A 23,431-nucleotide genomic window follows, 5' to 3' on the forward strand; every position below is an offset into this window, starting at 1 on the left:
GAACGTCTGACAGATTTTGGCATCTGCCTTTGAAGGAGGAGCTCCTCAGGCTTACGTTGCCACCTCTGAATTACCGTGTGGCTAAGGACTACTTGTTAAGATTGTTCTGCTTATTTCAGGCTCACATTAGGTTTTATGAACTTTAATGAACAGTAAGTAATAAATTTGCTGAAGAAATTGGGTTAGCCTGTGATTAACATTCAGAGTGATGCAGATGAGTGTACCAATGATGGGAACATGTGCTCACATCACGATGAAATGCAGATGAGAGGCCCTGGAGCAAGCCCAAGGATGTGGGCCAGCGCAGTTTCATCTCTGTCAGCTTTAATCTGATCTAAAGTGCGAATGCTACCGGCCTGCAGAAAGGATCTCAAACCCTGGGAAAGACCTAAATGCAACTTTTTGTTTTCTGTTAGGGGCTATTAAAACGTTTCTTTACAATCAAAGCTCCACAATGTAAAAGCTCAAGACACTATCTTAAAAACAATATTTCCAGCAGTAGGGAAGAGAGGGGGAGGGATGGTTGGAAGATGCTTCTTGATTTGGTTTAGCTTTTGTAACACGCTGCTTTACTGAGCAGTCATTTTAGTCAATTGAAACCCAGCTGAGCCTCGTCTTATGACAGTGCATTTGTACGGAACAGAGGAAAAAAAAGCCGCCACAACCACCACCACCCCCCTTTTAAATGAAGTGCAAAGTAATGCTGGAAAAGGAAAGAATAAATCAATTTTAAGTGGTAATCTATGAAGTTGGACAGAAAATGATGAGAAATGAAGCAACTGGTCATAGGAAATTGACCTTGAAAATGGTGTTTATCTTGCGGACACAGTGGCAGAGCCCTGCTGCTGCTGCTCCAGGCCGGTGGTTGAGGGGGGAATTTAAATCAGAGTTTCTTTGCTTCGAGTCTCAGTTGGGTTTTGGGGGAGTTTCTTTAAAGACTGTGTTCTTTGGCAGTTATGCCAGTGGTGCTGCTTGACAGCATCTGGCAGACAGGATTCATTCCTTCATGGCACTCTCTTACTTTAGTCTGTTGTATGAAAGGCTGTGTGTGTTTGAGAGTGGTAATAGCCCAGGGTCCGAAGAATAGCCATGGCAGTGTCATAGATACAAGTGCTAGGAGAAGAGATGCTGTTTTTACCTGACTTCTAATTTCCATACAAATAAACACATTAAAGCGAGTAAAAGGACAAATGAGTAATACATGTCACCTCTGCTATTTTAAACTGTAACACCTACTTACACCAGAAGGATGGTTATTGCTGTATTACATATATATCTTCATTTGCAATAAAGGTACAGAAGGCAGTGGGAGGTGGGGTATATTCACTGAAATTCCTGTAGCAGAAAACAGTTGTGTCTTCCCAGGGCAGATGGTCAGATTAACTTCATATTAACTAAATGCTTTTTGGTTCAATTGATGATGCTCTTGTTCTGCCTTTTTAGCATCAGCTGTGTCCGTAAGTTCACCTTACTGAAACATTAGAAATCTTTGTGTCAATTCTAAACTGAACCATGTAAGTGAGCTATCTGGTTTGCTCAGCTGGTTAATACAATCACTGACTTCCTTTGCCAGTGCAGATTCTCTTTTAGCATAAGTCAGATAGCAAACACAGGCAGGATGGTCACTGGGGCTGCCCAGGTCTAAGTGAGAGCCTGTCGAAGCCCTCGAGTGCCTGATGTTGTGGCTGGTGACTTGTCATGTGCTTTGACTTATACCTGAGTTTCTAAGAAGCCTGTGGAATTGCTGATGTTGGCCATTAAAAGATGTGGTCTGGGCAATATCTACAAGTAGCAGTTGTTTCTGCTTGCATGGCCAGCATTCCCCTAGCTCTGTGTATATAAGGGCTTATTTTCCCACATAGAACTTATGCGGGGTTTGGAGATGCTCCAGCTCAGAGCTGACAGCACTTATGTTGGCTGCAAGCATCTCCTGATCCATTTTGGTACACATGTGTCTAACAAGATAGTATCTGGGATGAGCATCTAAAGGAGGTGAAGGGAAACAAAGGGAGAGAAGTGAGAAGCGGGGATGTGATGGTGCTCACCAGCCAGGGTGCCCCACTTGCAGCAGATCTCCATGGAAAACTCATACTGATCAAACACCGGTGACATTTGTGTTGGTTGTGTTATTACAGAGCCGGTGCTCTGATGGAAAACTAACAAATAATAAATCTAAGCAATGTTTTCAGACTGTGCAAAAATTGGGAATTTTGAAGCAAACCTTCTCCAGATACTTAAAATTCAGCAAGGTTTTTTTTGTCCTGGGTCTTGAGATGTTAATAACTTTGACTAATTGTCAACACCACCAATTACTATGACTGATACCTTATCATTTCCCACAATGAGCAATGCTAATTAAAATTGATTGTGCTGCTGTTCTGGCACAGCAGCAAGTTTCCTTTTCGTTTTTTGTTTAAACATGAGCTTATTGTGCCGATTTGGTGAATTAAATAAGGAAAGCTCATTATTCTGCTGTTTATTTTTGAGCGGGGGTTTTTCCGCCACATTGGAAGCCTGTCCAAGTGTCAAAGAAATAGAAGAGCTTGAATTGAGTTTTATTTCTGGAGTACCAAAACACACACCTAATAATAATACTTAGAACTTTCATAGTACAGTGCTTTTTTACATGATCACATTTCTGTACGAACATAACTACTCCTATTATCCCTGTAAGGTGGGTAAACACTATTACTTCTGTTTCCCAGATATTGAAGCTGACACACAGGAGCTTTGATTCTCTTAATAGCAGTGCACTTCAAGCTATTCACTTCGATTAGATCAGAGATCTCTGGCTTGCAGCAGTGTGAGCTGGTTGAGTTACGATTTGCAGCATTGGCTTGCTTCAATTCTATACAAACTTGGCTTTTTATTTCTCATTTTCTTTGAAAGCATGATCAATTATTTCTCCCAAAGGTAGGATCCAGATTTCCCTGCTGCTGGCTTGCCCTGTGCTGGCTCCTGCCAGGAAATGTTGATTCCACACATCAGGGCACAGCCATGCAGGAGGGCTGGAGCTGTGCAGCCTCATGTCCTCCTTTTTTGCAGTCTTTGCTTCATCAGCAGAAGCTTCTCCTGTCAGGAAGAGCTGTTCTTTATCAGGAAGAAGCTGCTTGTGGGGAGGAGAGGCTGCTAGATTATAGTGTGGGACAGTGCTCTGAAACTCACTAGTTTGTGTGTATACATATATATATGTATATATGTATGTATGTGTATATATATACGTGCTGTGCAGTACTGCAATCTGAACTCGACTGTGGTTTTATGTGAACATTTACATGGGAAATGTTTATGGGATAGGTTATCAATGGAAGATGTACCTGTTTTCTTAGCTATTCTGTGGTTATCCTCTTCTTAAGTGGCTGATTGCAGTTAATAGCACGAGTCTATGACTTTACCCTGTTGGAGATTGATTTCATCTGAACAACAGATTCCTTCCATGATCAATGTGAGTTAATATGTAATGGATATAAATGCATTGAATTGCCTGAGATACTCCTTACTTCCTCCTGCTTAGTCTATAAAATAAGCCTACTACTTCATGGTAGTGATTATAAGTAAAAGTCTTATATGTTGCACTTTGTCATAAACAAGATGTGCCTTAGGTCTTGAGAGAAAGGGAACACATGTTTGCCTGTGTGGTATCTTGGATGAGCAGTTATAGAGGAGTATGTCAATCAGAAAATGGGTTTACATTTATTAGGAAAAACCTTTTAAATGTCTGCCACTTGAAAGCAAGATAGAAATATTTATAATACAGAAACACTCACAGCAAAAATCATATCTGAAAAGTAAATATTTCACTCCTGAGCACCACTTCTCAATTATTTACAACTACATGAGTTTCCTTTGAGCATTGATTTCTTCTGATCCTGATAGGAGCTAGGAGCAACCTTATGAATCTGTAGAGTTCTTTGTGCCATAGTGTAAATGGTTCTTGCTGCTAAAAAGAGGATGTCCTGCCCTCTTGGGTTGGCTGTGCTGCTCCCCCAGCAGTGTTCACAGGGGCCTAGTTTGAGTAAAAATGTAGCTGAAAAGTAACATAACAAGCAATGATAAAAAGAAATGGCTTTGGCAGTCACCAGCTGCTGGCTGTGGAGTTTCTGTATGGTTTTGTGAAAGCCAAGGTGGCACAAGGCAGCAGGTTCTTGGAGCAAGCCCACTTTCCCCACAGCAGCATTGGGTGATGCTCAGTTGAGCTGACCCCACAAGCAAGCCTTTGTGCTGTCTCTCTAATGGTGCTCTCCTGAGCATTTCACCTAGGTTAATTTGTTGGGAAAGTGCTGGAGATGGTGCTGGGGAAGTGCAAAGTGTTCTGACTGGACGTCAGCGCTCTTCTTTTACAGTAAAAGAGCTCTGGTACATGTTCAGCAGACACGCACTAATGGCACCATTATCAAGGAGTTAGCGTGTTGCCATTAGCACATGAAGCTGTGAAATAACATGCCAAGTGTGTCTTCTTGAAGCACATTGGACCTAATTCTCCTCTCATCTGTACTGATGCCTCTCCATGGAATACACTGAAGTAGCTCATGATTTACACTGTAGAAAATCAGAGAGGAATCATGGATGACTGACTTGCTCAGTGTAACAAGCTGTACATGGAGGCAGAAGTTTTTGCCTTCTCCTCTATTTCCCAATGTCCCCTGGAGTTTTGTCGTGAAAAGTCAGTTATGAAAATCAAGGAGGGGGGGTGTGGGAGGAAATGTCATTTGGGTTGTGATTTGCTGTTAATTAAACTTTAGCGTGACACATCCTATATGTCAGGGGATTCCTGATTCTCATCTCAGTGGCCTGGTAGAACAGAGGAGCATCTCCATCGAGATCAATGCTCATTATTATTTTCCTCATTATCATCATGATTCTCATCAGTGTTTGTTCTACAACACTGGCTGTGGAACAGAAGTGTAGGCAGAGATGACCCTTGCCTGTTCTTTCATTTTTAACAGGTGAGAGACACAAAAAGGCTGAGGAGGGGAAAATGACAGTGAACTCATGGCAGAGAATTAGATCCAACTACTTGAAAGTCAAAATCAGCCTTTCTTTCCACTGCAAATGACATGATGAGATAATCAGTTTTCATTATTTTCATCAGAGTAGTAGCAGTTGCACACAGGTTGAAACCCACAGTGCACAAGATGGTGATGGATGTTATCAGACAGGTTTTAGCTGCATGAAGCTCACGCATCTGTGCAGGAGAGGGACTCAGTAGTAGATGGGAATGAAGTCTGCCCAAATAACAGACAAGGCAGATGGGGAAAGTGGTCGAATTTGGTAAATGTTCCCTAGAGAGAGATGCCCTGGCCTGGAAGGTAAGGTCCGCAGCCTCGACCTGGTCACTTCTGGTACACTAAATAGGATTTGAGAACTGTTCTTTCTCCTCAGTTGCAAGAGTATGACTGGAGGGAAAATGCTCATTTTACAGTCTTAGGCCTGAACCATGGCTTTAGAATGGCACTATAGGTGACAGGGAGCCCAGTCTTCCCTAGCAGTAGCAGTGGGTTGACATCAGGATGGGGTGGCTTGGCCTTGGAGAAGAGCCAGTAGAAGGAAGGTTTAACTCTTGCTCAGTGCCTTCATGTACGCTGACATGTACTGGTGGGAGATGTCAAACACAGCAAACATTTGAAGGTCTGACCACCTTGTTTTGCTTATTGACTTCTTGCAAAACCATTGAAAAGGACCACAGGAAAAAGAGGTGTCCTTTGACTTAGGGACCTGGACCTTTCTGCTTGAAATGTTTAATGTCCTTTGGATGATCTGGAACAGAGAGGACTCTTGCCAACTTGACAGCTTATTTCAACTGATCCGAGATGTAGGAGGAGGTGTGTGATTTCTGTGACTCATGTTCTGGCAAGCTACTGATGATCCCACCACCATCCCGTCAGTGCTGGTAGTTTCTCTTTCTGCTGATAGAAACTCATCTGAGGTCAGGAAGTGGATGGAGGTGTTAAGGCTTTCACATGGAACTGGTAGGATACAAACAATTTGAAGTTGTAGACTGCACCACAGGAAAGGTGCAGCTCTCCCTTTGGGGAAAAGCACAGCTCAGAATATAACAACTATTGAAAGCTTTGGGGTTCAGGAGCAGATCAAAACCAGTCAGAATCTGCCTTGCTCCCAGCCTGATGAAAGGGGTGTTAATCCTGCTGCTCATAAAGAATTTAAGATTATAAATGTGTGAGCCACAGCCTGGAAGATTAGAAGAGCACTTAAATAAATGATAGAGGCTGGATTGACAGAAAGGCTGTCATGCTGGAGTCAACTTTTCTCTCTTCCACACTAGCCATAACTTAAAGTTATGGAGAAGCACTGTTCTGATAGAGCTTATCGGGATGCTGCCTATGGCCGATGTCAAGTGGTCCCTGTCATGCTGTCTGCAGGTCCTGTACAATGCACTTATCACTCTGTGGGATGCTGGTTTAACAGCAAGCTCCTCTGAATAAACTCTTGGAAAGAAAGGCATTCCTGCCAGGGAATGGACAAGTGTGGTGGGTTGACCTTAGCTAGCTGCTCAAAGGTCCATCCAGCTGCTCTCGCTCCTCCTCCTTAACAGGATGGAGGGAGAAAATGTGATGGAGGAGCTCATAGGTTGATAAAGACATCACTTACCAGTTACTCTTATGGGGGAAAACTAATTCATGGCCACTTAAAAATCAAGTAGGATGGTGAGAAACAAAGACAAAAACTTAAAACATCTCCTCCCCACTTCTTCCCAGGCGGAACTCCACCCTTCATTCCCAACTCCTTTACCTCCTCCTACCCCAGCAGCATAGGGTGGGTGGAAATGGGGGGTTGTGGTTATTCTGTAACAGCCTCTCTCTGACACTTCTTCCTCCTTACACATTTTCCCTGTGCTAATGTGCACCCATCCATCAGGATAAACCTTCTCCAGTGTGGGGCCTTCAGTATGGGTATCTGTTCTGGACTGATCCTCTCCTTGAGCTGCAGGGAAATACCTGCTCCAGTATGTTGCAGGAAATTTGTCCCCATGGCTGGAGGCACCAGAGTTCCCCTGTCCAGCAGGAAGCAGCTTCTGCTTGCAGTGCACTTGTGGCTGGCAGTGTTGGGGACCCATGCATGGAGACCCCAAATCGGTTGTTTATGCATCCACAGGGTAAAGAGGTGATTTGATGTGTTTTCCTGGCCATTCCAACAGACCAGCTGTGCCTTCTGCCTGTTGTAGCTTTGGCCTTCCCTTCTGGGAGCAGCATTAAGTTGCAAGTGTTTCATTAGGTAATCTCTTATTTTGGTTTAAATGCTCACACAAAGGTTTAGCTGTATTTCAGAATATTATGAAATCATATCATAGAATCACAGAATGGTTTGGATGGGAAGGGGGCTTCTAACATCTTAGATAAAAGCCTTGGTTTATAAAGCAAAGGACAATGCTGATTTATTGCAGGAAACAAACAGAATACTGGGGTTTTATCTTCTGAAAAAGATTTCATTGCAAGGTATAGAATTAATGTATCACTCAGAAAACCAAACTAAACCCACCAAATTTATTCCTCCCCTTCCTCTCCAAGTGTTGAGGATCTGCTCAGGTTCACCCTCATGCTCATTTTTGCTGTGTTAGTGGCACTCACCACTTTGAACCCTGCACATGCTTTCAAGGTTCCTCCAGGAACCTGGTTTGAGGAGATGCTCTGGTTGAACCAAAGTGTTTTGTGGGTCAGACTCTGGAGGTGAACTCATGTCAGAATCAATGTTCGCTGTGGGTAAGAAGGGGTTTGGGACTGTTATGGACCCACAAAGGGTGGCAAGCTGCTCCCTCTCATGTGAGCATTATAACTTGGTGTGTTTGCGTAGCACATGGGTTAATGGGCTGTGGCTCAACCTTGCTGGAAATTGCTTGTGACCATAGCACTGCAGTGATGTTTGACCTCTCCTGGCCCTGAACCAGAGCAGTGTCCCCTTTGGGCAAGATCCCTGCTGCTCTTTGCAGCAAGCTACAACTCTAAACCTTTTTATGCACTTCAAATGGCTGCTGGGGAGAGGAGCACAGAATAATTCCCTCTTATGAAAACCCTTTTTACAGGGAGAGGTATATTTTAGCATTATGGATTTTCCTGACGTATTCTGTTGAAAGGCAGCGTGGTTGCCAGTGTGCATCTGTGTGTGCTAAGCAGCTGCTGGCGCACAGAGCTGGGTGTTGGGTTTGTGTATGGTAATTTGCCCCTCCAGAGCACGGCACAGCTAATGAGCACAGTCCCTCCAGTCATAGGAAGCACACAGACACTCAGCAGAACAGATCGCAAACATCCTCTGCTGATCAGACTCATGGAAAAGCTGTATTTGATGCATGTTGCGTGGTTTTCATTATTAATTCTGAATCCATACAATTAGGGATCAAAAATTAATATGTTTTCATCCATTAAGTCTAATGAGAAAGTAATACCCAAGGAAAATATTGATTCCTACCTCAATTTCCCACTGTTATAAAATAGGGATTTTCATTGTTTCATTGGTTTGTCAATGCACTGCATGTCCTGGAGTTGGCAGTACATCTTGTATGAACATCAGCGCTGCTATCCTGTTCCCTTCCCTTCCTTCCACCAAGACTTAGGGCTTTTTTTCTTTCCCTTCCTGTGGGTGTTGTGGGATGCGTCTGCTCCATGGATAGAAAGGATAAAATGCCTTCTTGTGACACCAGAAAGAAAATGATCCAGGGAGTTACAGACCACTGAGTCTTTCATTTGTACCTGGTAAACTGGTTCTAATGATAAGCAAAAAAGAGAACATTTGGAGATGCTGATAAAATCAGGCTTATCCAGTAGAAAGGTACTGAGGTGTATGGCTGGAAGTGATAGGAAAAGCCTAGGTTTGATGACCCAGCAGGTCACTTACAGTCTTTCACTCTTAATCTCTCAGAAGTCTTTGAACTTGTCAATAAGAAATGAAGAGAGAGGAACTGGCTTATCTCATTTATTTATGATATTGAAAGCTCTTTAGCAAGGTATCTCATAGAAAGCAGTCAGACAAGGTAGGTGTGTGACAGGGAGAAATATAGTCATGACTCAAAACCTGAAGCTGAAGATTAGGTATAACCAGGCAGCTTTCACTGTTGCAGAGGGTTAAACCAGGGGTTCCTTCAGTGTTCCTAAGTCCTCCAGGAGGTCTTTGATCTGGGATGGAGATGGGGTGGAAGAGTAGCTAGTTTTGTGGATAGCAAAAAGCTGCTGAGGTCATTCAAGTCCAGGGAAAGCAGTGAGGAAATTGGACAAACCTAAATGAGCCAGTAAACACAATGACATAACACATTCAGTGTTAACCCATGGCTTTACCCCACCCTGTATTTGCTATGGTCAAACCACAAATAAACCAGTGTTCAGTTCTGCAGGCCATGCAGGAGAACATCCTCGTGGGGCTGCTGATGGGGGACCTTTCTATGGTAACCTCCCCAGGAGGGTCTGCATTTCAGGAGGATCTGTGCCAGTGACTCCAGACTCTGATTAATGATGCTTTTTCAGAAGTACAGAAGGCTCAGAGAAACACATACACAGTATTATCGAAAACCCCAGCAATGGTACTCAGCATCAGAGTACTCCTGTTAGTGAAAGAACCCAAATTAAGAGGCTTCACATACCAGTATGAACAATTTCCCAAATCACTACTGGTATTTCAGTTAGATTTTCTCCCTTCTTTAGACCTTGCATCTTGTTTCTTTTAAATAACTGTGTCTCTTTGCCCTAAACAGAAATCTTGAATCAGAGTTAGAAACAGATGATTCCTTTGCTTTGCCTGCTGCTCTGTTATACCTGGGTGTGTTCCTTGCACCACTGATTTAGATCGCTGTACCTTTGAATTGATGGAGCCTCCTGCTTTCCCTTCCTTCTCTTCCCTTCTCATCTGCCTGCCTTTCCCCACTGCTGTTCAAGCTGGAGAAGAGCCACTACATGTCCCTTTTAAAGCCAGGGACTGAAGTCCTGAATGTTGCTAATTAGCAGCAAGAGACTTTTAATGAATTGCAACGTTGCGTTGTTATGATTCGGGAAACAAAAGCTGAATAAGAACTGTAACGCTTAACTATGGAATTGCACTTTTTTTCTCTCTAATACAGGCTAAGCTGCCTCACAGCAATCTTTTTAAATGTAATGATTGAGACTATTATAGGAAATACTATACAAAGCAACATATTTTTTTTGCAGCCTAAATAATAAGTAGGGCAAGGTTTTAAATGAGGCTAGAGTAATGAATGCTGTACAATCATTTTGATGATAAATTTCCCCGGAGGATAAAGTGGAAGAACAGAAGCAGGCTGTATTTAATCATGCAAAGTTAAAGGAATGCAGACCAACAAATATTTATAGAGATGTACAGCATTTCTAACCTTTTCTGAGCTTATTCTTGCCCCTTTTCACCTGAGAAACATGGCAGAAATTGGTGTGTAATAATTATGAGGAGGAACTGATCACATAGGGTCAAGTGTTTCTTTTGATGCAGTGCACAGAAATTCCTGCTTCCTTGCAGGCTAGAGGACTCGAACAATAAGACATTTGTTTTTCACAGCTATTTCATTCATCAGTGAGTCTGAAAAGCTTGCTTTGAGCAGATAGATGACATACTCTGCAGCTGCTCTTCACCTGGTAATGACCCAAGGAGATGTGTCCCTGCCATAAGAGCAGAGCACTGTGCAGAGATACTAATTCTGCTCCCAAAAGCAACATCTTAGAATCCCAGATTGGTTTGTGTTGGAAGAGACCTTAAAGTTCACCCAGTTCCAACCCCTGCCATGGGCAGGGACACTTTCCGCTAGAGCAGGTTGCTCCAAGCCCCTGTGTCCAACCTGGCCTTGAACACTGCTGGGTTCACGTACTGAGCAGGCTCACAGTCTTTGCCCTGTGCTCCATCACCAGGTGTAGACCTGCTCTTCTGATGCCTGTACCAAAGGCCATCATCCTCAAAGGTGATGCTTCTCAGCTCTGGTTTAATCCAGTCTTTGCTGTTTGTCTTGACGAGGCAAGCACAACTTCAGAAACTAACAGACAGTAAAAAAGTCACTTCTAACATTTGGCTTAGCATGTTCCTGGTGGTTTTGCACAGATGCACATGTTTGTGATTGCATTAGGCAATCATTCCATACAGCATAGGGTTTGGCTGCTTTGTGGTTTTTGGTTTTTAATAACTGTTCAAAGTAGGGTATTTCAGCACACTTTAGCTCAAGTTATACCAGTATTCACTCCACAGAGGCAAAACCTTGAAGATTTCTGTTCTGCTCATCAATACTTAAAGTGTATATTGATTTCCAATTTAGGTGTTAACTTTTTAGCTCTTAGAAATGCTCTTGATATCAATTTTCACCTTGCGTGATGTTCATTATGAACGCTACGATTGCGAGCGAGCAAGAATCTCATCTGGCGAGACGATTAGTTCGAGTGACTTCAAGATTGCAACGTGCAAAGATTTACTTGTCTTGTATAAGCATCATGGTAGCATGAAATATCAGCTTTTAAGGCAATGACCTGAGAAATGCTTTTATTCTAGCCTGGCACAGACTTCCTCTACTGTTTCTCAGTCTGTGTAGCCCGTCCCTGAAATGATATAATGAAGTAATTAATAGCACTGTTTATTACATTCATGTTGTTTTCGCATAATAACTCATAGAAAATGAGCCTGAGGTCCACAGCTCACGTTGCTGGGTGGCTGGACTTTATTTAAGCAATAAGACACACATGACAAGCAGTGCATTCCCATGCCATTATGCCTCCTGTAGTGTTAGGAGGCACAAGGTCAAAAGGCTCAGTGGCTTTAACTACCTGAGAAGTGCCATGTAATCCCCTGCAAATGGGCTGTCTACAATGGGTTATTGCTGTATCAGAATAATTTCTTCTTAAAGGCAGCCCCATGAATTACCTCTGTAATTGGCACAGGTGTGACATCATTGTCTGCCAATCAGAAATCCCCTTTGTCTTGGATTTTAACACCTTTGTTTCAAGTTCAGGTCATCTGAACAAATGCATTTTGTTAATGGTGTTCTATCCTTTTTGTGCTCTGAGCCCCATCTGCTTGGTTTTAGTAAGGAAAGCCCTGTTTGTGCTTTCCTTGCCCTGCAGTAGCTTTTGTATCGTCATCAGGCACTGAATAGTGACCACAAAGTCTTGGTAGAGCTGGTGACACACAGGCCATGGCCTGACTTGTAGTGCCTAGAATGTTATTTAGACTCAGGAACTCAAGGAAGTAAGGGGAGGGTGGACAGCAAGGTAAGCACTTCAGGATGCAGGAGCCATGGCTGGGATTTCAAAATCGATGTGTAGCCATCAAATGCTTTCAGCTTAGCTGTGTCTCTTCCTTTTTATTGGCAAACATAACCCCCAAATGATAAAATCATCCTGATTTACAGTTATTGTTGATAAAATCAGTACACATAGGTCACAGCTTTACTAGCCTGAGCAAATGAGGAACAGGCCACAAGAAGTGTACTATTTATTTAGTGATAATGAAAGGACTGTAGACAGTTGGTGTGATTTTGGAAGGGGTATATGAGGGGCCCCAGATGGGGGGATTCCCTGTTTTTTCTCCCCACTTTTAAGCCCCAGCAGAAGACAAGTTAAAGGCACGGCGCCTGGGAAGCTCCCTGAAGTTCCTTGGCTTGTTTCACTGTCTTCCAGCCAGCAGTGATTCCTTTGGCAGGGGAGAAAAAAGCCTGCACTGAATCCTGTGGTCAGTTCCAGAGATTGTTGTTCCTTTGGGAAAATGGGAACAGATGCCAGAGGCCATAAATCACCTGCATCTCCTGTCTGGCAGCAGGTGGGATGAGAGCATCTGGGCAGGGGAAGGTGTGAAAACCACTGGTTGAGGGATGCTCTGAAAGTTGCTCCTTAGGTTTTGGGGACAAAGTGAGAGGAATCATCATCCTGTTAGAGGGCAAAAACTTAACAAATAGTTTTAAAGGCTTACAATAAATCTGTCTTCATAACCTTCCTGCAGTGCTTTTTTTCCTTAGATATGTTATAGAGGTAATGATACCTCCACCGTGAACTCAATTAACCTTACGCAGCCTTCCGTATGACAGGGAATCCTAAATCTTCTTCTTTATGAGTATGTGCAAGATTTGAAGCTGCTCTGAACTTTGCATTCATAAATGACATTTCCTAATTAGTGCCCATTTGTTTGTTTTTTTACAGTGAGAAAGATATGGTGGCTGTGAGTGGGATCTAGCGCTCATGGTTGAGAAGAGCTTTTCACAAAGGAGTGAGGTACCTTTATAACTTTATTATTATTACTGTTGTTATTATCATTATTATTGTTGTTGTTGCAAATCTGTTGCTGTGTGTGCCTTTCGGGGTTTCCATTGTCCAGTGATGTTATAAGCTGGTATTAAGGAATTTCTTTGTTTCTCTGTGTTGTTTTGTATGAATGGGCATCCATTGCCTGTAAGAACTGTGTCTCTCCTCTGTGTGAGACCTGCTGTGTTTTGAGTTTCCTATGGAAGTGCTATGGCAAAAAGGACAGGAAGAAAAACCTGTGTACTACAACTCAGTTTCCTTACTTATCCTCCCTCTGCTCTGTGATACATCCTAGTAGGTGCATATTGACTCAGTAGTGTTCAATCCTGCCTTGCTTCTGAGACCTTTGCATGAATACAGGCTGTACAGAGCAAAATGTTTCATCTGGGAGGGAGGATGTCAGCAATAAATGAGAAAACAAGAGAAATGGATGATCTGCTATAATGCATACCCTATAATGTAATCATTGTTGTTTGATAAGAGACACTCTTGCAACTCTCAGTGCCCTGCTAGGTATGTCTGGATTTATTATTCAGAAAGGCACAATCAAATCTCTTCATTCAGTTGACAAATGGGAGCTATTCAATTCAGTATCTGCCTCTTATTTATAGCGTAGAGTGAGGTGATTTATATGCTAGCTCCACATCTTCCAAAACAGTTTTAATTAGCAGCACTGGCTATTAGAATGAGAGTTCTGCAGCTTCCCTGTCATACACATCCCCTTCAAACTGAATAGAAATCTTGCTCTTTGCCAGGCAATGCTTCTCTATTTATCTCTTTTGGTAATGGTAGCAAGCACCTAAGCTACTAAAGCAAGTGCTTTATTAGCTCAGAGGATGCATTTATGTTTCCAGCTCCAAGGGGGAAAACGGGGGAGGTTGAAGAAGGTAATGCCATTTATTGCTGTGCCTTGGGGAAACAGGGCAATCCTTGGGGCATTAGCACTAACATCACACAGGAGTTTGCCGATGTCTTAAGTGGCTTTGGTTTTGAGACCAAAGTAAGTGTCAAATATACCAAGTCCAGCTGCTCAGGCTGCATGTATGGATGTTCCTGGATCCTGCTCTGCTTAGAGAAGGATGGGTTGGAATGCTCATCTCAGCATGTCCTGTGGTCAGAGCACTCACATGATTTTTCCTTTGTGCATTGTCTGATGGTGTAAGTAAGCATTTCCCCCAGCTGTTCCCTGATCAGGAGAGCTGCTCTGGCTTGTGGTCTAATTGGTACCCCTGAGGTACAGACCAGCGCACGGCACGGCACAGAGGCGAATTCAGTAAAGGCACTAGTTTGAGTCCCTATTATTTAAACGCATCTGGTAGGAATGTGATTCCTTTGAGACCTCTGCCTATCTGTCAAACCTGAGATCAGCCAACAGGTTCAAAAGTTATTTGGGGAAGCAGTGACTGACAGTACAATTGCATGTCTCTTGTTTTTTTCCTGAGAAACCAGGCACAAAAAGCGCAGGAAACATAAAGAGTTATTTTTGCGCTTTATGCAGCGTGTGTAGCATGCAGAATGGTCTGTTGTTATGCTTCCACTGATCATTTTTTGACATGAGCAATGCAGTCATTCTGTCTTCACATCAAGGAAGCCTTTGTACTACTTGTCACCAGCGCGCAGTGTCTCTGTATATGTGTAAACTCGATGTTTGCTGCATCCCCTCATCAATGCTGCTGCTGCCTGTGGGTGCTGCTAAATCTTTGGGTGTTTTACAGCAGTGTGCTGTCAGTGGCATTTATTGCGGAGAGCAAGAAAACCTTAGAAAATCTTAAATTTGGGGTGGATAATAACGTGAAAATGAGCACTGGACCTGGTCGCAGATGCTCAGTGTCTCTATGTGTCCTTCCCCTAGAGGAAGGATGGAAGCCACAACTGAGAGAGAGGAGGCTGAGTGAAGTTCATTGCTATACTTTTGTAGTTCAACACTGTACATTTGTAGTGCTTAGGAGGGCTGATGGGAAAATGAAGCAATAGGAGATGAGGACACAAGAAATCCTGCTACAAGCAAGCCTGCAATGAATGTGGTCAGAAGGAAGGGTAAGTGGGGTGGAAAATAGTAGGGAATGGAAATGTTTCCTGCAATTTGCAGCTGGGTTCAGCCTGGAGGAGATAAGGTTCTGGGGAGACCTTAGAGCAGCTTCCAGTGCCTAAAGGGGCTACAGAAAACCTGGAGAGGGGCTTTGGACAAGGGCCTGTAGGAACAGGCCAAGGGGAATGGCTTTAACCTGCCCGAGGGGAGACTGAGATGAGTTCTTAGGCAGAAGCTCTTCCCTGTGAGGGTGCTGAGGCGCTGGCACAGGGTGCCCAGAGAAGCTGTGGCTGCCCCATCCCTGGCAGTGTTCAAGGCCAGGTTGGACACAGGGTCTTGGAGCAAGCTGCTCCAGTGGAAGATGTCCCTGCCTGTGGCAGGGGTTGGAACTGGATGAGCTTTAAGATCCCTTCCAACCCAAACCATTCTAGGTTTCTGTGGTAGTCTGATGGGTTCTGCAGCCAGGACAGCCACACAGCCACATGTAATTCACAAATTAATTCACTGAGAAGTCACAGTTCTCCCTGGCTGAACACAAGTTAGATTTTGATTTTTTTTTTCATCTACAGATGTTCTGGTTGGGTATTTTTATTTCCTTTTCTGAGCATATTGATAAAGCACATTGCTTAAAGATGCTTACAAATTATTAACATACTTGGTCTTGTCTTCGATCCAAGTGAACAGTATTCGATAAGCTGTCTTTGGATATTACACTAAGTGCTTTTCTGCTGCAATTCTAATAGAGTGTAGAGCTGAATTTGATAATGTTACGTATTAGTGATTAGAGAGCGTAGGGCTGAATTTGATAATGTTACCTATTAGTGATTAGAGAGCGTAGGGCTGAATTTGATAGTGTTACCTATTAGTGATTAGAGAGTGTAGGGCTGAATTTGATAGTGTTACCTATTAGTGATTAGAGAGTGTAGGGCTGAATTTGATAGTGTTATCTATTAGTGATTAGAGAGTGTAGGGCTGAATTTGATAGTGTTACCTATTAGTGATTAGAAAGTGAAGGGCTTTCAGTGTGTCTGTACAGCACAGTTGGCTTTGATTGATAGATTAGGCTTTGTGCATCTCATAATTTTTAAATTTGCCTTAAAGGAATGAGATTTCCTATTAGAATTCCTCTTTTCCCCCACATTTTGAAAACATTTTGAAAGCATGAATTGGGAAGGAAAAGAAAGAAGAGAGAGAGCACTTTTGTTCATAAACACTTAAATTGCGCATTAGTCAGTGGTACAGGCTGAACTCTGCCAGAGGAAGGTACTTTTAAATGAACAAAATATTAACATTGTAATTATTGAGCATGGATAATAGTTATGAATTATGGATCAGGCAGGTTAGCAAAGTCACAGCTGCCTAATAGAGAAAGGTATGATGGGAACGTGGGGGAATATGATTGAGGATTCCCTCTTAATGTTTGCATGTACTCCTCTTAATAAGGAACGGTGCTGCTTCTTCTGCCTGTACCAGAGAGCTGTGAAAGCCCACCGAGGACTAGAGCATCCCTGCCTGAGGAGCACCATCTCTATGGGAGGATTATGGAGCTTTTTGGTGTGCTGGCTCAGCTGGGAAGCCTGAGGTGCTGAGCTGTATTTGGCACTGTCACCATTTGTCACCATTGAAAAGTCCTGGTGTGCTCCAAGACACAGCACTTCCAATGGGAATCACTGCTGCTTTTAAACCTTGTCTTCCCTGAGGCAGCTATGGAGGGTGGCAGTGAAGCTGGGCTGGTTTCAGGCGCATGGCTCTAACTTTGCTGATGACCCCCTATCCCATCTTGAGAAAATAGCTTCCCATCACTGCCTCTGAGTTCCCCTGTCTGTAAGGTGAAGGTAGCATCATGTCATACATACCTCTGCAAAGGGTTTTGACATCTCTGAAGGAAAAGCGCAACTTCGAAGCATGTGGAGAATATCCTACTGCCAAGTGAATCCAACAGGCAAAGGATCCCACAGTGATCCAACATCCAGGCAGTGCTCTCTACTAGGATATGTATTTTTTACTCTATGACTGGGAGTTGCTGTGGCAAGAAGTCCTGCCCTGTCCCTTTCCATTTTATCCTGCCCTGTCCCTCTCCATTTTATAAGGGCAACTTGCTGGTGGTGTTAACCCGCATCTACTCTTCCATCAGTTATTCAGTTTGTATGTGGGCAGTTTCTTGCCTTTTCCTCAGCCACATCTATTCTCTGCAGGCAAAACCTGGTTTGCTTTTACTTCATTTTTCAGAGGTGGGCTGTAATGTGTTCGAAATGTTTGCAATCAACTGTTGAGATTCAGTGACCTTTGTTAATCAGGAAGGGTTTGGTTTGTGTTTGAGGTCTGCAGGCAGAATTAATCATATGTAAACTGTTTGCTTTAAAAAGTCTCTTACTGAATTTGGGATTTCCCAGGTAGCCATCAAAAGGTCAGAGGCTGGAGGCAGGAGCTGTGAGCAGCTGGGAACAGGGGAGCTGGAGTGCACCATAGGAGGACAGACTGTCTCAGAGCAGTTTTTACACGAGTAGAGAGGGACCTGTGGTAGCACATGGCTTTGGGGAGAGCCCAATGTGCTTGAGAGACTGGCCTCAAGCCAGAAATTTAGAGTACCTAAAGGAGCAATATACAAACAAGCAGCATGCTGTGGTACCGTGCTCATATTTGCTTGCATATTGTGCTGTTTCAAAAGCAGGGTTTTGTGCTTTCAACAGGGTCTTCCTTGGCCCTACAAGACCCTAAAGTCTTGACCCTGTTGACTCCGTTAGTGTCATCTGTCTGTGAAAGCAGTGTGTCCCTCCAAGTGTCCACCTAAACCTTCCTAGCACTGTGGTGCTGTAGCAAGGACCATCCAGACCCCTGTCTGGGTGAGAGCACAGGAGCTGTGCTGAAGAGGGAACTCCTGAGTCTCTGCAGGGAGCAGAAAAGGCACTGCTGGCCTGTACGTGTTACTTGATGTACTGGGGAAGAGGAGCTTAGAGGCTGTTTGTCTTTGCAATTGTAAAACCGGGTGAACTGTGTCAAGTTGCCATCAGCATCCTGTAGTATTAAAGGTGTAGAAGCAGAGGAAAGGTAGGGACTTTCTTGGTTATCCAGGTGTATGTTCTATATCTTTGTGTCACACTTTGGAAGTGGGTTTCCCAAGGAATCTCTTCCCAAGAAGCTCCCTGGGATGAAGCAGAGCTCTTGATCATGTTGAGTAGTTCATGGTCAGAGCGGTGGAAGGTGGCTCCAAAGCTTCCAGTGCAGAGCCCCAGAGAGGAGAGAGGTTTTCCCCTGCAGTTGTGCTTTATGTCATTGCTAAATACATTCAGTGAGGTTTAGCTTGGGGGATTTCACAGTATAGCAAACCCCTGTGGGATTCTTCTCTACCAGCCTCTATAGCAACGATTATGGGGACTTTCTAGCTCTGGGTTAAACCCATGGAGGAAAAGGGGTTAATGAAGGAAAGAGCAGTTGTCAAAAGAGAGGAACAGTAAACATCATTGATATTCTAAAGGTTGCAGTGTCTTGGTGTATAGGGTCAGTACTAAGGAAGACTTTTCTCTAAATTTTGCAGAACTCTGCATGTTTAAACCCAACTCTTAATGTTGTTTTAATGTGTTTTGCTGTATTCAGTAGTGAGTTTTCACCTGCGAGCCTTTGGCATGCTGCTTCTCAGTGAAGACGATATTTGGGAGATGTCTCACAAATCAGTTGCAGTGCAGTGATGTCTGATTTCCTATGGTGCAGCTCTGTTGTTTACCCTATTGAGCCTCTTCAGATGATGCAGAAGACCCTGTTCTCAAGCTTGTTTTCATCAAGGGATGCATTCAGGGCCTGATTTGTCCTAGGCTTCAGAGGGACTTGCTCCAAGATGGCTCAGAGCCCTAGGGTTTCTTGGGACTCATCCTGTGTCAGTGAAACATGGGAATTGCTCTTTCTCCTGATGATTAAGGAACAGAACTTTCTCTCTAAAGAGTTCATTCCTTGAGAGCATTAATAGAAAAGTTATGGGGCTAGGAATATTTCCATCCAATCCAGAACACACAGAAAGCCGGGATATGAATGATTTAAAGACTGTGGGAAAGCATAAAGATGTTGAGGTGAATTTACTACTTTGTTCAGTGCCACAGATTGTGTGAGAGCTCTTCAGCATGAATTAAAGAAGGGTTCCAGTCATGAGATATTACAGTTTAATTCAGACATTAGCACAGTCAGGGAGAAGACAGTAATGTAATTGCACAACCAAATAGGATTTCCCATACTGGATCGCACCTATGATGTATTTGGTCCTGTTTCTATATGGACAGTGCTATGCATGTCAGAACAAATGATGTGATATGGAATAATAGGCAGCTGTGGAAGGATTTACCTGGAGCCAAGCTCTGGTACTGATGGTTGGCTCATATCCCAAGCCTAACCATGAGAGCTCATTGTCATTGTTAAAAAGCCTTGTTGGCTGTGAGTGAGGATGTTCTCCTGACCTTCAACAGCCTCAATGCGTTAATGAACCACCTACATCTGCACCGTGTTCATATGAAATAGCAGGGAGCTCTGCCAGGACAGCATGTTTAAAACCCATGTTTTTTAAAGGCAGTTTTAAATGTGATGTTTGTCAGAGTCATCCCTTGCCAGGTTTTTGTACTGAGAAGCTGGTATATTAGGCAGCCTGTTTTATCTTCATTAAACCACTCACCCCTTGGGTATACCAAGTATACCACCCCCCTGTCACTTCTTATTCATCCCTTCCCCAAACTGAAGAAGGTACCAGTTTTCCTTGCCTCCAAACACATTTGCAGATGGTACCGAAGCTATTTATCTGTGTTTTCTTTTTGAGGTCAGGTGTGCCAGTGTTTCAGTTCAGGTTGGATACACTTCCTGGCTTGATATTTTAAGTGTCATTCCTAGTTCTAGTCTCCCATGATCTTTGCTTTGACATTCTGACCACTTCTGTTTACAGACCTGTGACTTCCCTGGAACTTTTGTTCCTCCTAGGAAACATGGAGGAAATAAGAGGTTGTTGAGGAGCATCACTGTGCCTGTGCCACTTCCGTGCCAGATTTGTTTTAGCCTTCTGGAGGCTTTCCCCCCTCCTGATTTTTCTTTTCCAGTTTAAGGATTTCCAGCAATGGCTCTGAAGTGATCCCAGTGCTCTGTCTCTTCCCATTTTTCGGCTGAGAAAGCTCTGCACTGTGTGTTACAGAGGCCATCAAAACGGGGTCTACTGCACATCAGTGGTCCACCGGGTATTTGCTGCTCTCTTCAGAAGCAGCATTCCCGGAGCCATGCCGTGAGGAGCTCAGTGAACAGATGGGCCAGGAAAGTACCTTGCTCTCAGTGGGTCTGGAGAATGAACTCATTATCCAGCCAGTGGTCTGTCACACGAGGCTCATTTACCAGTGGCTGGTGTAAAAAACAGCCCCTAGAAAGTGGTGCCTTGCAGGGTGTGAGTGCTGCCGTGCCAGCCATGTCGGTGTCATTCAGTGAGCAAGCTTGTTTTGGTATGAGGAATAGGGGGAAGCCTGCAGAGGCAGAGAGTTTACAAATAGGCATCAAAAAGCTCTATAAAAGATGTCAGAAAGTCCAGTTTTGGGGAATCAAAAAATGTCGCATGCAGAGGAGCCACATTTCAAGGCTATTTCTGCAACTCGGACACACACAAAGGTCCCATTTCCTTAGGTGGTATGTCCTGCTAAGTAATCCCTAAAAAAGCCATAAACTGTTAACAAGACATGCTAAAACAGCACTGTGCGCAAAGAAGCAAAAAGGACCAAAAGGTCTCAGGTTATGCTAGGCTGGATAGGTAACTGGAGAGCTTTCCATCTTCCTGCCAACTGGGAGACACCTCAGTGTCCCACACACTTCGTCCTCTGGCTTTAGCAGCCAAGGAGCATCCATGGGGGTGCTGAGCCCAAATCACCTAAGGAATTAACATCTTCCTCCTCATTTCTTGCCTGATCATCAGTGGGGAGCACTCCTTGCTAGAAGCACACTGCAGGTTTGAAAAGCCAGGAGAGATGAAGCTCTGGGATTTAGCCAAAGGAATTGAAAGTTTGGGGCTTTGGCTCAATTGTTGTAATGGGTTGAGCATTGCAGGAGTCCCCAGTAGCTCCTGCTTCAGTTGCTGTTAAAGATAGGGAAATGTTTAGCACTGGTTTACTCAGAGGAATATATAAAATGTCAGAGTTGGCAGTGGTCTTACAAAGGGAAAGTGCAGGGTGGGAATGCTTTTGTTTATTCATAGTAAAATCCATTAGGAATATGGGGAAATTGTTGTCTCAGGGCTCCTCTGTGGGTTTTTAAGTGCATGGTTGTTAGCATATTAATAGTTTTAAGCTCCCTCCTTTGATAGTATGTTTGGGAAATCTGGCTGCAAATCATTTGGCTGCCTGTATAATCCCAGGTTTTATAGAATCATGGAATAGTTTGGGTTGGAAGGGACTTTAAGATCATCCAGTTCCAGCCCCCTGCCACAGGCAGGGATGCCTTCTACTAGAGCAGGTTGCTCCCAGCCCCATCCAACCTGGCCTTGAACACTGCCAGGGATGGAGCATTCACAACTTCCTTGGGCAACCTGTGCCAGTGCCTTAGTAAAGAATTCCTTGTTATAGCCAACATAATCTCCCCCTTACATGCCTATGCAGGCAAAGTATACAGTATCCACTACCGTCATGTGGAGTGGGGTCCTGCACCCGCATGGGAGAGTCTCAGCAAGTAAGCACGTATCTGATTAATGGTAAGTTCTGCAGTGCAGGGAGGATACTTTAGCTTTGAATTAAGCAAAATTTGATATTTTAAAATGCATAAAGATGCAAACCAATATGTCCCCACAGGCTATTGCTGGGTTTTTAAATTATCCTTTAAAAACCCTAGTACCTGACACAGCTGGCACCGTAATGGTGCATAACCTTTACCATAGGTGAAGAGGCTGGAGGCAGACAGATGTTCCAGCATTGCTGGCTGCGGATTCTGCCTTCCGTGCCCGCACGTCGTGCCCAGATGGTCCTTTGTAGTAACACGGCAGCCGCTACCTCTGAATGCCCCATCCCACCTGTTGACACTCGCAGTATGTCTCAAAAGAATAGCCGAGCTGCTGGGGAGGGGAAGACAAAAAGATAGAGCAGCACTTCTGGCTGTGAAACAAGGCAAGTGGTGTTGTAGCACGAAGCAAAGGAGCCAACAATTACAGATCTCTTGAAAGCAGGAAGCTCTATATAAATAATAGGTTCTGGTAATTCAGCAGATTGTGGCATGTATGGAAATACAGGGCATTTTTTTTAATGAAAGGGAGCTTCTGTCCTGAGAAAAATCAGTTGATGCTGAACTGGATTTCATTTTCCCTCCTGCATTCTTAGCTTTATACAGAGAATAAATAAGGGCAGAGAAGAACAAATTGACTCTGAAAACCCCTCTTACCAGCCTGGTTTCAGTCCTGCCAATGCCTCCTATAGAAATGACCCCCCTATCCACACAGAGTAGTTGAAGCCCCTTTGCAGAGGCAGCCATGGAGTTTTATTAAAGCAGTTTCACAGTGGTTTTCAGCAGACTGCACCCGCACTGCCTCCCAAGGGGCCATCCAACACCTTGCTGGCTGCGACAGGATATTTCTCTTCTGTGCTCCATCTCTCCCCCTTGTTGTCACAGACTGCTGCCCGATCCCTTCCAGCACTGGCACAGGTCAGGTTGGCCTCAGCCGTTCATCTGGGAGGTGGAAATAAACCCAGAATGAGCTCAGAACTCAGTGTCATTCACATCACCCTGTTCTGCAGCTGAGAGTCATGCCTTCAAAAGTAAGTTGTAATAGAATCCTAGAACGGTTTGTGTTGGAAGGAAGCTTAAAGCTCATCCAGTTCCAAGCCCTGCCACAGGCAGGGATACCTTCCACTAGAGCAGGTTTCTCTAAGCCCTGTCCAGCCTGGCTTTGAACACTTCTAGGGATGGGGCACCCACAGCTTCTCTGCTTTCCTTATAGTCTGTGGGGAACCTGCCATGCTGGACATGAGTTGGTGCAAGTTGGCTTGGTGTTGCTAACCCCACAAGTACAATGACTCCCAGCAGTAAGGAAATAATAGTTATTGTTTTCTAACAAACTATAACAGGCAGTTATGAAATTGAGTCCTGCCTCAAGCTGACGTTTGAGGTGGTTTGTTTTGTGCTGTTTCAGAGCAGAAGAGCAGTACAGCAGGGAGTTTGTTAGCTGATGCACCACGCAGGCCTT

The 23,431-nt window shown here is 43.9% G+C and overlaps 1 protein-coding gene across 1 annotated transcript in view; it reads left to right on the forward strand.

The window, feature by feature from the left end:
• The window catches only part of DAB1 (DAB adaptor protein 1), a 477,301-nt gene that overhangs the window by 219,888 nt on the left and 233,982 nt on the right, over nt 1-23,431 (forward strand). Inside the window, exon 2 of the mRNA XM_031050757.2 lies at nt 13,125-13,196. The gene's annotated coding sequence lies outside the window, so the exon portion shown is untranslated. The remainder of the gene's footprint in view (nt 1-13,124; nt 13,197-23,431) is intronic.

Source organism: Melopsittacus undulatus, chromosome 6, assembly GCF_012275295.1.
Source record: "Melopsittacus undulatus isolate bMelUnd1 chromosome 6, bMelUnd1.mat.Z, whole genome shotgun sequence".
Classification (NCBI taxonomy): domain Eukaryota; kingdom Metazoa; phylum Chordata; class Aves; order Psittaciformes; family Psittaculidae; genus Melopsittacus; species Melopsittacus undulatus.